Source organism: Saccostrea cucullata, unplaced genomic scaffold (assembly GCF_032062105.1).
Source record: "Saccostrea cucullata isolate Sc308-1 unplaced genomic scaffold, CSIRO_AGI_Scuc_v1 ctg2208, whole genome shotgun sequence".
NCBI lineage: Eukaryota > Metazoa > Mollusca > Bivalvia > Ostreida > Ostreidae > Saccostrea > Saccostrea cuccullata.
Genome location: NW_026936832.1, coordinates 52,810 through 65,000, shown reverse-complemented (window position 1 = coordinate 65,000; position 12,191 = coordinate 52,810). Strand labels below are relative to the sequence as shown.

General features: G+C 34.4%; 1 long non-coding RNA gene across 1 annotated transcript; it reads left to right on the top strand.

Annotated features, from left to right (window-relative positions):
• Positions 1 to 1,630: 1,630 nt before the first annotated feature.
• On the top strand, positions 1,631 to 4,204 carry LOC134246687 (uncharacterized). Its single transcript, XR_009987681.1, has 2 exons — positions 1,631 to 1,847; positions 3,284 to 4,204. It is a non-coding gene; the product is annotated as an uncharacterized LOC134246687 (long non-coding RNA).
• Positions 4,205 to 12,191: the final 7,987 nt, after the last annotated feature.

Sequence of the window (12,191 nt, the reverse complement as noted above, 5' to 3'; positions counted from 1 at the left end):
TGATGTAAAATGACATGAGATCTAATTTCAGAATTCCCAATTCCACTCATAAACTGCTCTAAAACAACTATCTCCCTATCAGAATAAGCCATATCTGGAAAAGCTAAGTTTCCTAACCTCCTAAGCGCAAAACCATAATCTGAAGGGCTTTCATTCTGTTTTCTAAGACGCGATCTAAAATCTACCCTATGTGCAACTACAAGTTCTTTCGGACAAAACCTACTAGATAAGATGGATGTTAAGTTATCATAATCTTTTCTTTGTTCTTGAGATAGGTCACCTAGAATTTTCTGTGCCTCCCCCCTTAATGACATGACTAACTGCTGTGACTTTTCTTCATGAGACCAATTGTTCCAATCAGAAACTTGCTCAAAATGAACTAAGTAATCCTGCCATGCTACATTTCTACCATCAAACTTGTCTGGTTCTTTTTCTCTACGTTTAGGTCTACCAAGATTTACAGGGGTACTGGGCAGTGTAGACATATTTGTCTGTGACCTACTGAGATTCTCACTTCTGTCTCTCTGTGCAAAGTTTATTTGTGCAGGTGAGGTACTCAAACTCTCTGTTTCTCTCACTCTATCGAAGGGTGTCACTGTCTCTCTTACAACTTTGTTCTGTCTTGCTTGTCTATCCCTATCATTACCTTCAGCAAATGACACACGACGTTTGCGTCGAAGAGTTTCTTCAATCTCATGCTTACATTTCTCAAAGTCTGTAGTGAGGTCCTGCAACAGTTGTTCTAAATCTGAAACCTGTAAACTCATGCTAGTATCTAGTTTACTCTCATGCATCTCAATCTCACTCACAGGAAAGGACAAAGAGGGCTGGTTGACTCTTGACATAAGCTTAGGTCTAGCACCTTGACTTGAACTTAACCTATCAACTCTAGGGGTTGATGTAGCTCTTTCTACTCTATTAGAATCTGAATCTAGCGAAGCCATGGTTTCTATTCAGAAATCCTGGTCACGGCACCAAAAATTATGTAACCGGAAGTAGAACTCTTCAGTGTATAAATTACCAAAGTTACTAGCCAACTTGGCTGAAAGGAGTAAACTATCTCCAGTTATAAATGATCAACCCAGGTAAGGGGATTTCTGAACTATGGTCAACGCTAAATGAAAACACAGTTGTAAGTTTTATCAATTTAATAAAGTGAGAATTAACCGTTGTAAATGATAACAAATAATAAATAATGATCAAAATTTAACAAACAGAAAAATCTTTGAAAATGGCACAGGATAAATAAAGCTTTAACAAAAATGTAATTTAATCTGAAAAATGAATCTCAATAATCTCAATGAATAATTCCCGGGCCCCCTGAAACTCCGGTCAGGTGCTCTACCAACTGAGCTATCTGGCCACCGGCGATCGAACCCGGCTGACCGCCACATTCCTCCCTCCTTAAATGGTCTTCGCTCTCGAAGACACAACCCAAGTTCTTATTGCCCCTGGCAGGACTTTCACCTGCAATTCCAGGGGTGGTCAACGGCACCAAATCTGTAACAGGAAAGGAGAAAATGTATGGCTGGACCAGGAATCGAACCCGGGACCCCTGTATCACTAGTCAGGTGCTCTACCGATTGAGCTATCCAGGCCGATATCCACGGCCCGAACCATTACATATGTTTCTGGTACTCGCTCCCTGGCTCTCAGTTTTTACCTTCAATATCCTTATTTTACGAAAGGTTATTGAATCTAACAGGAAAACAAAACTTGCGAAAGATAAGACAAGGAGAGCTGAAGCCCAGTTGACACGTCTTTTATTATCGGTGACCTTCACCTTCCTATTTCTAATCATATTCCAGTGTCTTACTCAATGTGTCTGGATGCTGAAACCAGAAAGTGTAAGTAATTTATTTACAAACGTTTTAATTTGTGTCATATATCTTATGTAAGTTTATTTTCCATATGATTTATTGCTGCTTTTATTCAGTGCTTGTTGAAATCATTGAATGTAAGGAAAGACGATATACTCTTATATTTATATGGAATAGTGTATCCATCGATAGTTTCAATCTTAATTTTCTTTTCCAAGTGTGTTCATTGGACTAGAACGAATTCAAGAACAAGTTTACACATGTATAATTTTTTCAGCCATAACTACTTCGAATTAATCTTTTTTTCATGATTGTGTATTATGTTCATTACACTGTCAGATCGCAAGTGTGAGTCTTGTTTTAAATTCTTGACATTCCTAATAGGCCAGTAAATAAATTAATTAGTTTTTCGTAGTGTTTTGAATGGAAAAAGAAACGTGCCTCAGATTCTTGCTTATTCCTTTCCATATTTGGACAAGCTAGAGAAAATTAAAGTTGCCGTCGCCGTCGATCTGCTACTTTCTGTTGGGAGTGTTGTCGTTAATGGCAACAAGATCAAGATAATTCAAGGGAGAATTATTTTGAAGTTCACTTGATTTAATTAATTCTTGACTTAAACACTATTCCCTTGGTTTTTATAAGTTTATGTCATTGAACGCTCTAACAATTTAAGTTGACATTTATCGACATTCATCTCGCTTAAGATTTATTTTCCCGGATTTAATGGAGGCTTCAAAAGGTCTTTCCAAACTCACTATTCTAATGGTTCAAAGTACAAAAACTGCATTTATTTTCATAATTTAATATACTTTACATTTTTCAATTCTTGTAAACAATGTATAGGTCGCCATATTATTTAAGATGGGAGACACAAATAACAAATATACCGGGTATGTCGACAAAAAATCACACATTTTTGGTAAAAAGTAATATAAAAAATTAATGTAATTTTTTTTTAATGCATAATTCTGATGATGAATGATCCTGAATACTTCCAACTTATAAGATACTTTTGAATTTTGAATGTCAAGGAAACATTTTTACATTAGAAGTACAAGAACAAAAAATGCCTGAATTAAGAGACTTGAGAAGGAGTTATTGCCCTTGTCAACATTTTTTAAAGATTAAATAATTATTTAAATAAAGGAAAAATGTACATGTATTTTTAAAATTCTTTTTTTTACAATATTTTAATAATCAGTACACCTATTGAAAAGAATTCCTCAAAAAGATAGTGTTCTATCAGGTGTTAATTCAAATTGAAAAAAAGTTTTTGCAATTACCTCAAACGATTTTTTCCCAAATTTTAATGATGTGTGAACTCATGCCTTTGAACTCAGAAACGTCACATAAAAGTGCTTTAAATGAATGAGTTTACACATCTATAAATTCTGAAAAAGAACATTCATTCCTCTAATATCAATGTACTGGTTTTACACCTCATTGCGTGATGCTATTTTTAGGTAAACTACCGCATGGTGGACGAAGCTTTCTCAATCGCTAAACTGGGAATCGTCATTAATTCCTCCATCAACTTCTTCTTGTATTGTTTAAGCGGGCGGAAATGTGTGTGTTTAAGCGGGCGGAAATTCAGAAAAGAGCTGATGATTCTCTGCTTTCCGAAGAAAACTCACCTTAATCTTACTAGAAGCAGCTCCTCACACAGCACAAGTGGGACCGGGTCAACTACACTTTAACATTTCTGTTACGTAAACTTTACAGAAAAAAATGACCGCATAATTTTATACGCCAAATGAGCAACTGCTTATCATTCTTCTCGGGCGAATTTGTTGAATTTATTTGAGATAAAATTTATTTTATTTTGTACTGAAAGGGAATTCTAAGCATGTTATATTTACTTTGAGTCTTATTTCTTCTCAGTTCTTCACAGTTAACCGCTGATAATTCCAGCGATTGAGATTAAACCATTTTTGATAACGGATTATTTCGTGGATCTGCAGAATGGGAGTCATTTTGTTTTTTATACGTGTGAATTCTAGTGCAAGGATTTTTTATTTAACTGATTTACTTGCGTTTTATATTTTGTTATCAAATGTTCAGAGATGCAGTATGTAGGCACAAATAATTGAGTGTTTATTGTTTAATGCCCAGTCAGAAATATTTCAGCCTTGCTTTGGCAGGTACATGTAGGCACGTTGCAGCACTTTTCAGCAAAACACGGCAACCCATAAGAACTCGCCTTTAAGTCGTTTTCAGATGTTAAATCTTGGTCAAAAACTTTATGTACGACTTACATGTATAGACGAGTCAAAAGAAACAGGTATTTTCTGTAGAATGACAAGAGGCAATTATTGAAGAAAATTTTAAGATTATATAAAAAGTACAAATATTTACTTATTTTAATAAAAAAAATCTTAAGTGTGTTGTATTCATTTGTTCATTGATTGAAAATAAAATCTCGGCGTTTTAAAAAAAAAAAAAATATTAATCGAAATGCGGTAAAAAACATTAGTGCATTGATTTAAAATGTCAAACAATTCTGGCAAACGTTGTACGGCATATAAGAGGGTCAGTGGCCAATCTTTCCTATGTAGGGACTGTTCCTTCGCAAAGCGCTCGGCACAAGAATTGAAAGTCAGGGTTTTTCGGATATGACATTAAAAAACATAGGTTCCATGTAGAGGTAGGCTTTGGCATGATACGGAACCCTCACTGCTCAATGGCCCTAAGTGCCGAGTTCAATCCAGGTTCAATCAAAGGTGTACGGGGATCTCTCCCGGGGATTATTTCATACGCCCTGAGACCGAAGGCTGATGGTTTGGAATATTTGACATCTTCAGTAGTCAGTGACAAGTTTTTTTAAGAAGTATTGCATTTAGATACAAAATATTTAAGAAAAAATTGGGACAGGCTGCACTTTACCGGTACGGCCGCCATTTTGATTATAGATCCGCATGTGAGGTGGCGCAGCGTAAAACCTTAGCAGGGTATCAACTATGATGGGCGTCGCCATTTTCTTTTGTAGGGAAGCGAGAAAAGTGCAAATCAGCGGGTTAAAGCAGTTTTAAGGCGGGTTAGGAGCTGCAACCTCCAATACTTGTAAAAAGAATGAAAGACACTCAACTTATTCAAATTAATCTAAACTGCTATTGAAATCGTCATTAGTGTATGATATATGATAAACGTGATGACTTTAACTTTTCTATAGTCAACTTCTCTCCTTATGCAGCAATATACCTTCATCACATGCACATGGAGTCTATATATCATAGTTGATTCGATACGCAAGAGCATGCTCTACTTATGACAAATTTCTAAAACGAGGTAAATTATTGACAAGCAAGTTGACAAAACAAGAATATCAGTATTTTTGTTTAAAGTAATCATTTCGTAAGTTCTACGGTCGATACAATGACCTTGTCAGCAAATACAAATTATCATTGAAACAAATGCTGACTGACGTTTTTCATACCAATTGTTGGTCCATTATTTATACACTGAATTGACTACTGATTTTCGTTATTTCCTGATCATGACAGGGAGCAGACAGCGGGTGTGACCGGTCGGCAGGGGATGTTTACTCCTACGTTGCACCTGATCCCACCTCTGATGTTTCGGGGTTCCATGTTTGCTCTGCTCTTATTTTGTATTGTTTATGGACTTTGAGACTGATTACTGTTCGTTATCTCCGTATCCTACTTCATGCACCATGTCAAATACTGACCTTGCGTAGAGAATAGTGAACCAAACTCCTCTTTTATAAATAACAGAAAATCTTTTCTACGAGGACCGTTCAAAAATTACGCGGACTGTGCTATTATTTACTCTTACAGACGTCATATAGTTATGAAATTTCACAGAAATAATCATCTTAAAGATTCCAATAAGTTTTAGGCAAAATTTTTGCATTTTAAATAATTCTACTAAAATTATCGGTTTGTTGATATCGCTGATGGAGAGGTACGGAGCACGACAAAAAATTGAAGATAAGGCATGCAGAATCCAAAATTTTATTCATCAATTTTCTATAAATCGCGATATTTTTCGGCAATCTTCACAAATGTATCTCTAAATTGTTCAATTATTATGCATTTCGATTTCTGACGTAATATTTGAAGTACTAACCGAAATAAACTGATTTTTCTCTGATGCGATTCCCGTGAAAACGACTTGAAAATGACGTCTCCTGAATTGACGGCGCACCACTGTGGCACACTTTTGTTTATTTATTAGTAATGCTAAAGATATCACCTACATAGATCCAAAATATGCATTATAAAACATGAAGTAACTAGAGTATTCTTGATATTTGTCCACAAATAGCAAATTGAAATTTTAGACCGTTAGACCTATGTAAAAAGGCTATACGGGAGGACGGGAAGAAGTTTATCGACGAAAACTTTATACGGCTTGTAAAGAATGTTCTTGAGAGTCACCAATATCACACCATACCTCATAAATACCTGCAGTTTTTAATTTCAAAAGAAAAAAGAATATTCTTTTCTTGTTTAATAGATGTAAAGCTTACAAGAAATGCTGTTTGGATGTTGAGGATATAAAGTAACTCAAACTTTACAGTACTCTTGGGAAAATGTTGAGAAAATGAAAGCTCAATAACATATTTTTTTATAATGCCTGTGACGCAGATTTTGCTGCTCCGTTACTTAATAATATGTCCTGAGAAATCACTCAAAATTGATACCAATGTACAACATTTTGATATGAAATTTTGAAGACCATATGAATAAAGATTCTTTTATATTATGTGTGACATTTTGCCCGATTAAGTCGTCAAATATTTTTTTCTGTGCAACAAGTCTGCGTAATTTTTAAACGGTCCTGGTAAATTTAAACTTTTCTTTCTACTTAACAAAACATTATACAACAAAATAAACTGCTTTGGTGTGTGTGGTCTTCCGTTTCCCTCGAATGTCGGTAGACTATGGTTCCAAACGGTTTTCGGGTAACACTACTGTCCCTTGCCGCTAATTATAAGGAGGCTCAAATAACCCTCTCCAGTTCGAAGATATTACACTTCCCCCTCTCCAGTGCCAAGGAGGTTATACGTCCGTCTTGCGTTCAAGACTATGAGATGTGACTGGTACGGGCCGCCATCTCTACACTTCTATACAGGAATGATCAATGAGACCTGTTAAATATCATATACAGGATAATATAGACCTACAATTTACGCTGTGAAACGTTACAGTGCAATATGTACAATGCAATAATTGCTATATTTCACAACAGTTATTACAGGAAAAATACCGACAAATAATGACACAAACAATCCACCATACTTTTAAGACTTAATCAGTTTCGAATACAACGTAACAGAACTTAAAATTATGAAATGGAATAGCTTAAAGTTGCATATTTTAGAAATTCTGTGTATGGGTGTTTTAGAATATTTACAATTTTATGAAATAATAAAAAAAAAACGTAAATAAGGCTTACTTAAGAGAGGCAGGACCATGCTATAGATTCTAAATAAGGGTTGGGTTGAAATACCCTCAGTGGTCTGCCATGTGTATAACACAAATCAAATAAATCTTTTTTTGAAAAGGTCCTTCTACCTAGACTGCCGTGACCAAACTCAAGCACGGGCTTACCAATACTTTAAAGGTCCAGTGATTTGAGGTATAAAACGGGGTTAAATGAAAAATGGAGGCTCCCCACAGGTGAATACAAATAACTTGGGTGTTCGATTAGGAGAATTAAATGAAACAACTACCTACCATTTTCAAAAGAACGCTTAAAGCACATAAAAATCTAAAAATGAGAATACAATTCAGAATCTTAACAAATGTCAAATTATTTACATTTATTTACAAACGACTAAGATAATCTGCACATACATTTTCTTTTCCCTTAATAGCTTGGATTCTGAATCGATATGGCTGGAGACTGAGTGCCCAACGCGTTTATCTAGGATTAGTGACATTTGACTGATTGAGATACACAAGTGGACTATGATCAGTCTCTAGAACAAACTCTTGATCGCATAAATACTTTTGAAATTTCTGAATCGCCCAAACAATAGCCAAACATTCTTTCTCCACTGTTGCATATGGACCTTCACACTCTTTCAACTTCCTACTCGAGTATGCTATTGGTAACTTTTGATCATCTTCCCTCTGCGACAACACAGCTCCCGAACCTCTATCAGGTGCAAAAGTTCGAAGAATAAAAGACTCTCTATGTTTGGTAAGTTCATTGATATCGTAACATGTAATACATGAAACGCAAGTTCATTGATATCGTGACCTGTAATACATGAAAATTGGACTCCCTAAACACTATACATTTATTTTACTGAATTAGTTAAAGGGCAAAATCAGTTTTATTAATTAATCCAAGAACCAAACTGTTTCCTGAGGTCATTAGGCAAAAGGAACAGTATGTATACAGTTCACGTTATATAATTGAGGGAGTTAGCAAGATTCCATCCCCATGGCCATGACTATTTGCTGAGGTGCAGCAAAATAAAAACAGAGAGGATCATGAACGACTGGGAATAAACTTCCAATAAAATTCACTGGGATTAGTTCATCAACTAATTAGACCGACACAAAAGTAAAATCTTGGGATTACGAATAATTAGGCCTAGCTTCCGAAGAAGTGATCAGCTCATTTCACTTACGCACAGGAACTATTCCATTTTTCGAGATTTCTATCATTTATAATTAAGATAAAATCAGTAGAGGTATAATAATTTGGTTTAAGGATTAACAATAATATGCATCTTGAGTTATTGGTGGGTGAATCAAACAGACTTGCACGTGGGCAAATTTTTCTTGTAGCGCTAGCACGTTTCATGAAATATGCCTACGTGACAAGTCTATGTGTTTCACACACCAAAAACACACAAAACTTTTATTAAAGTTCATAACATTCCTTAAAAAATCTATCTATGTAACATGTAAAACAGTCATGCTTGTTCAAGGTGCTCATTTATACAGAGTTATACTTGTGCACATTTTGTTCATACTTGTGCAGTGCACAGACTCCTGTGGGATATTTCATTTTGCAACAATTAATGCAAATGTTGTATAGATTCGAAAAAAAAAAAGAATTTTCGTGGGCAAATTCCCATAAAGAGCCCCTGTATTTCAAACTTGAGAGTTCCGAGTGTATCTAATTAGTAACAGTGAATATGAAATGCATAATCTTTTGTACTAATTGAACAGTATATGCTAGCAGACTAAAGTTGCTAGTATATATAAGTTAAATACAATTTAAAAAGAAAAAAAACATCATAAAGAACGTAAACCACGTGGTCTGAAAGAAGTCAGCGAAAATTGTTAAAATATCGCATTTAATGACGGTTAAACAGTCTAAATAAAAGTGTAAACTTACAATAATACTCTTCCCAGCACATATATATATATATATATATATATATATATATATATATATATATATATATATATATATATATATATATATATATATATATATATATATATATATATATATATATATATATATATATATATATATATATATATATATATACTGTAGACGTCTTTAATTTCACGTGTCTAAAATTTCACGGTTTGTTAGAAAGTTACCTTTCACGGTGGTTTTAATTTCGCGGAGAATTGTTTGTAAAGATTCAGGTACTATGACTGTTTCTAGGTAGAAATGATGTGAAATAATAATCACGATGGTTTAAAGTTCGCGGAAAATTCTTTAATCGTGAACATAGTGAAATTAAAAACACCGTAATGTTTTCCACTTTTACAGTATTCGGCATCTACCATCGTGCCATGCAGCAATTTTGCTGTAAATTCCATCAAAACACTGGAACGGACAGACTTTTCCACCACCTGCCATCCACGGTTGAAAATCTTGTCGAGACGGCGAAAGCGCCGAGACGACGTAGATCAGCTCCAAACGACATAGGGTAATTTCATAGAAAATTCGTTTATAGAGCTGATCTAGCGACCAAAACGAAACAAACAAATGAAATTTATCAGACACTATACGAAACAAATCTTTAAAGTATCGATAAATGAATAGATAAAACTAAAATACAGAATAAAATGTTCTCACGAATAATTATGAAAATGGACGGAGCTAGGTAACGTTATATTCATGAGCTCTACCACGCGGAAGTCCTTAACCGAAATGCGAGTAAGTAGCAGCGACAAACTGCATGGAAGCATAATGTACTCATAATAAACATAATAATGGCCGTTCCGGGTATATCGCCATTGGTAAATAACCTAACAATTATATTTCATGCATTTTAAATAAACTTAACATGACTGTAGTTATCATTCTGGGTTACGCTGACCCGAACTTCACTTAAATTATTTTAGCAAGAAGTTAATGCAGTGCATGAAATTTGTTGAAAACAGTGCACATTGTGCACTACAACTGAATTTGATTAAGCAAACAAAGCAGACCAATACATGAAATTGTTGAAAGCAGCCAAATTTTCACAGTAAACGTGTTTGTTTTAAGCTGCAGCAGCACAATGAATTATAGCATCAGTTAAATGGCTCGGTGCAAACTGAAACTTGAGGTGACATGAGAAAAGCCAATTAAATGAAATGTTAAGCTGGAGCGAGAGTAAACACACAATCAAAATAACAGCATTCAAAGTTAGGCCAATGAAATACCACAACTTAAAACTTCAAGTGAAGCGAATACGCCTGTCAAAACATGAAATAATAGAGAAAAACCTAACAGCAGAGAAAAAACATTAGTCATAATGCAAATTCTACCATTGATCTACCTTATGATGTGGGATGGGATGGGAATTTAGAAACCAATGTGATTAAAACTATATTTTTTCTCAAAATTCTGTCTGCTACAAAATTCGTGTTACTCTCGTTTTAGAATCCAGGGCAACCCTAACAAAAACAGTCAACTATAGTTAATTATAGTACCAAAGTAACAACTTTGTAACTTTGATTTACTAAAGTAAAAACTGTGGAATTTTGATGTACGATCGCAAAAACTTTGAACTTGATTTACTATAGCTAAAATTACCTTTCGCTAAAAATAAAATATATACTGTTTAGGAAAAATCCCTAAATTTGCGTCTCGCTAAAATTTCCAATTTTACAGTATTTGGGATCGTTCTTTACGCTTAAAAACCCCATTGCTGCTTTTATATATGCCATGACCAACAATCGCCAATATCAAATAAAAAAATTTGACTGCTTTCAACAATTTCATATTTTGGTCTGCTTTGTTTGCTTAATCAAAGTCAGTTGTTGTGCACAATGTGTACTGTTTTCAACAAATTTAATGCAATGCTTTAACTTCTTGCTAAAATAATTTAAGTAACGTTCGCGGTCAACACAGAATGATAACTACAGTCATGTTAAGTTTATTTAAAATGCATGAAATATAATTGTTAGGTTATTTACCGATGGCGATATACCCGGAAGGGCCATTACTATGTTTATTATGAGTTCATTATCGGCCGCAGCAGCGGCCGATCTATTTGTGATTGTGTTGGAAAGTACACATGGGGGAATGAGACGTTATTTCTCATTAGGTCAGGAAAATATTTCTCAAAAGATAACAAGTAAAAATCATTAGTAAAAAATATTTTTAAAAATTGCTTTAAGCTTAGTTTTAATTGTTGCTACTATGTTTCAATTTCATTATCATCTCTGATTAGATAATTGATAATTTATGGTTATGTAAAAAGAGTTTACAATAGATACTCCCCATCCTGGGAGTGTATAAGATATGAAAGGAAATCGTCATGATTTTCCGGATAATAATGACGTGCAAAAGTGCATGGTGAGTAAAAATTGAAAAATTTTTCAACCAGTAAAAATTGTTTAATTGAACATGCTCTACAGTTGTAAATAACACAAAGAAATTTTTAAACATTTTGAACTGCGCATTGCAGCAAAGCCATGGGCATTATCACGTGACCAAGATCCAGGGTATCAGCACGTGGTTCATCTTGAGAGACCTACATCTTCCTTTTGATGACAATAATTCTTATCATTTATCGCTGACCTTTTTTACATGGATGAATCAATTTATAAGCAAATGCGATAAAATGTCTATTTGTTTTAATTTTATTTAATTTTTCATTTTGCTTTGAAGACAGCCTAAAATATGATGATTCAAATATTTCACTTTTGAATATCTTGCCGTGCTTTCCTTGCATGGACACTTTAAAAATTGTGAAACAATTTTTTTTAATGCTAAATTTTGTGTGCGGCCGATTTGATGCTTTGCATCAATTTAACTTGTTATGCTTTCATGCGGTTTGCTGCTGCTGCTTGTTGTTACTTGGGATCGCTCTTTACGCTTGAACACCCCTTGCTGCTTTTATATATGCCACGACCAACAATCGCCAATATCAAATAACCGTGTTTAAAATCATGTTTGTTTTGTTTCCAGCTATATGAATAAGTACTTGCAAAGTGG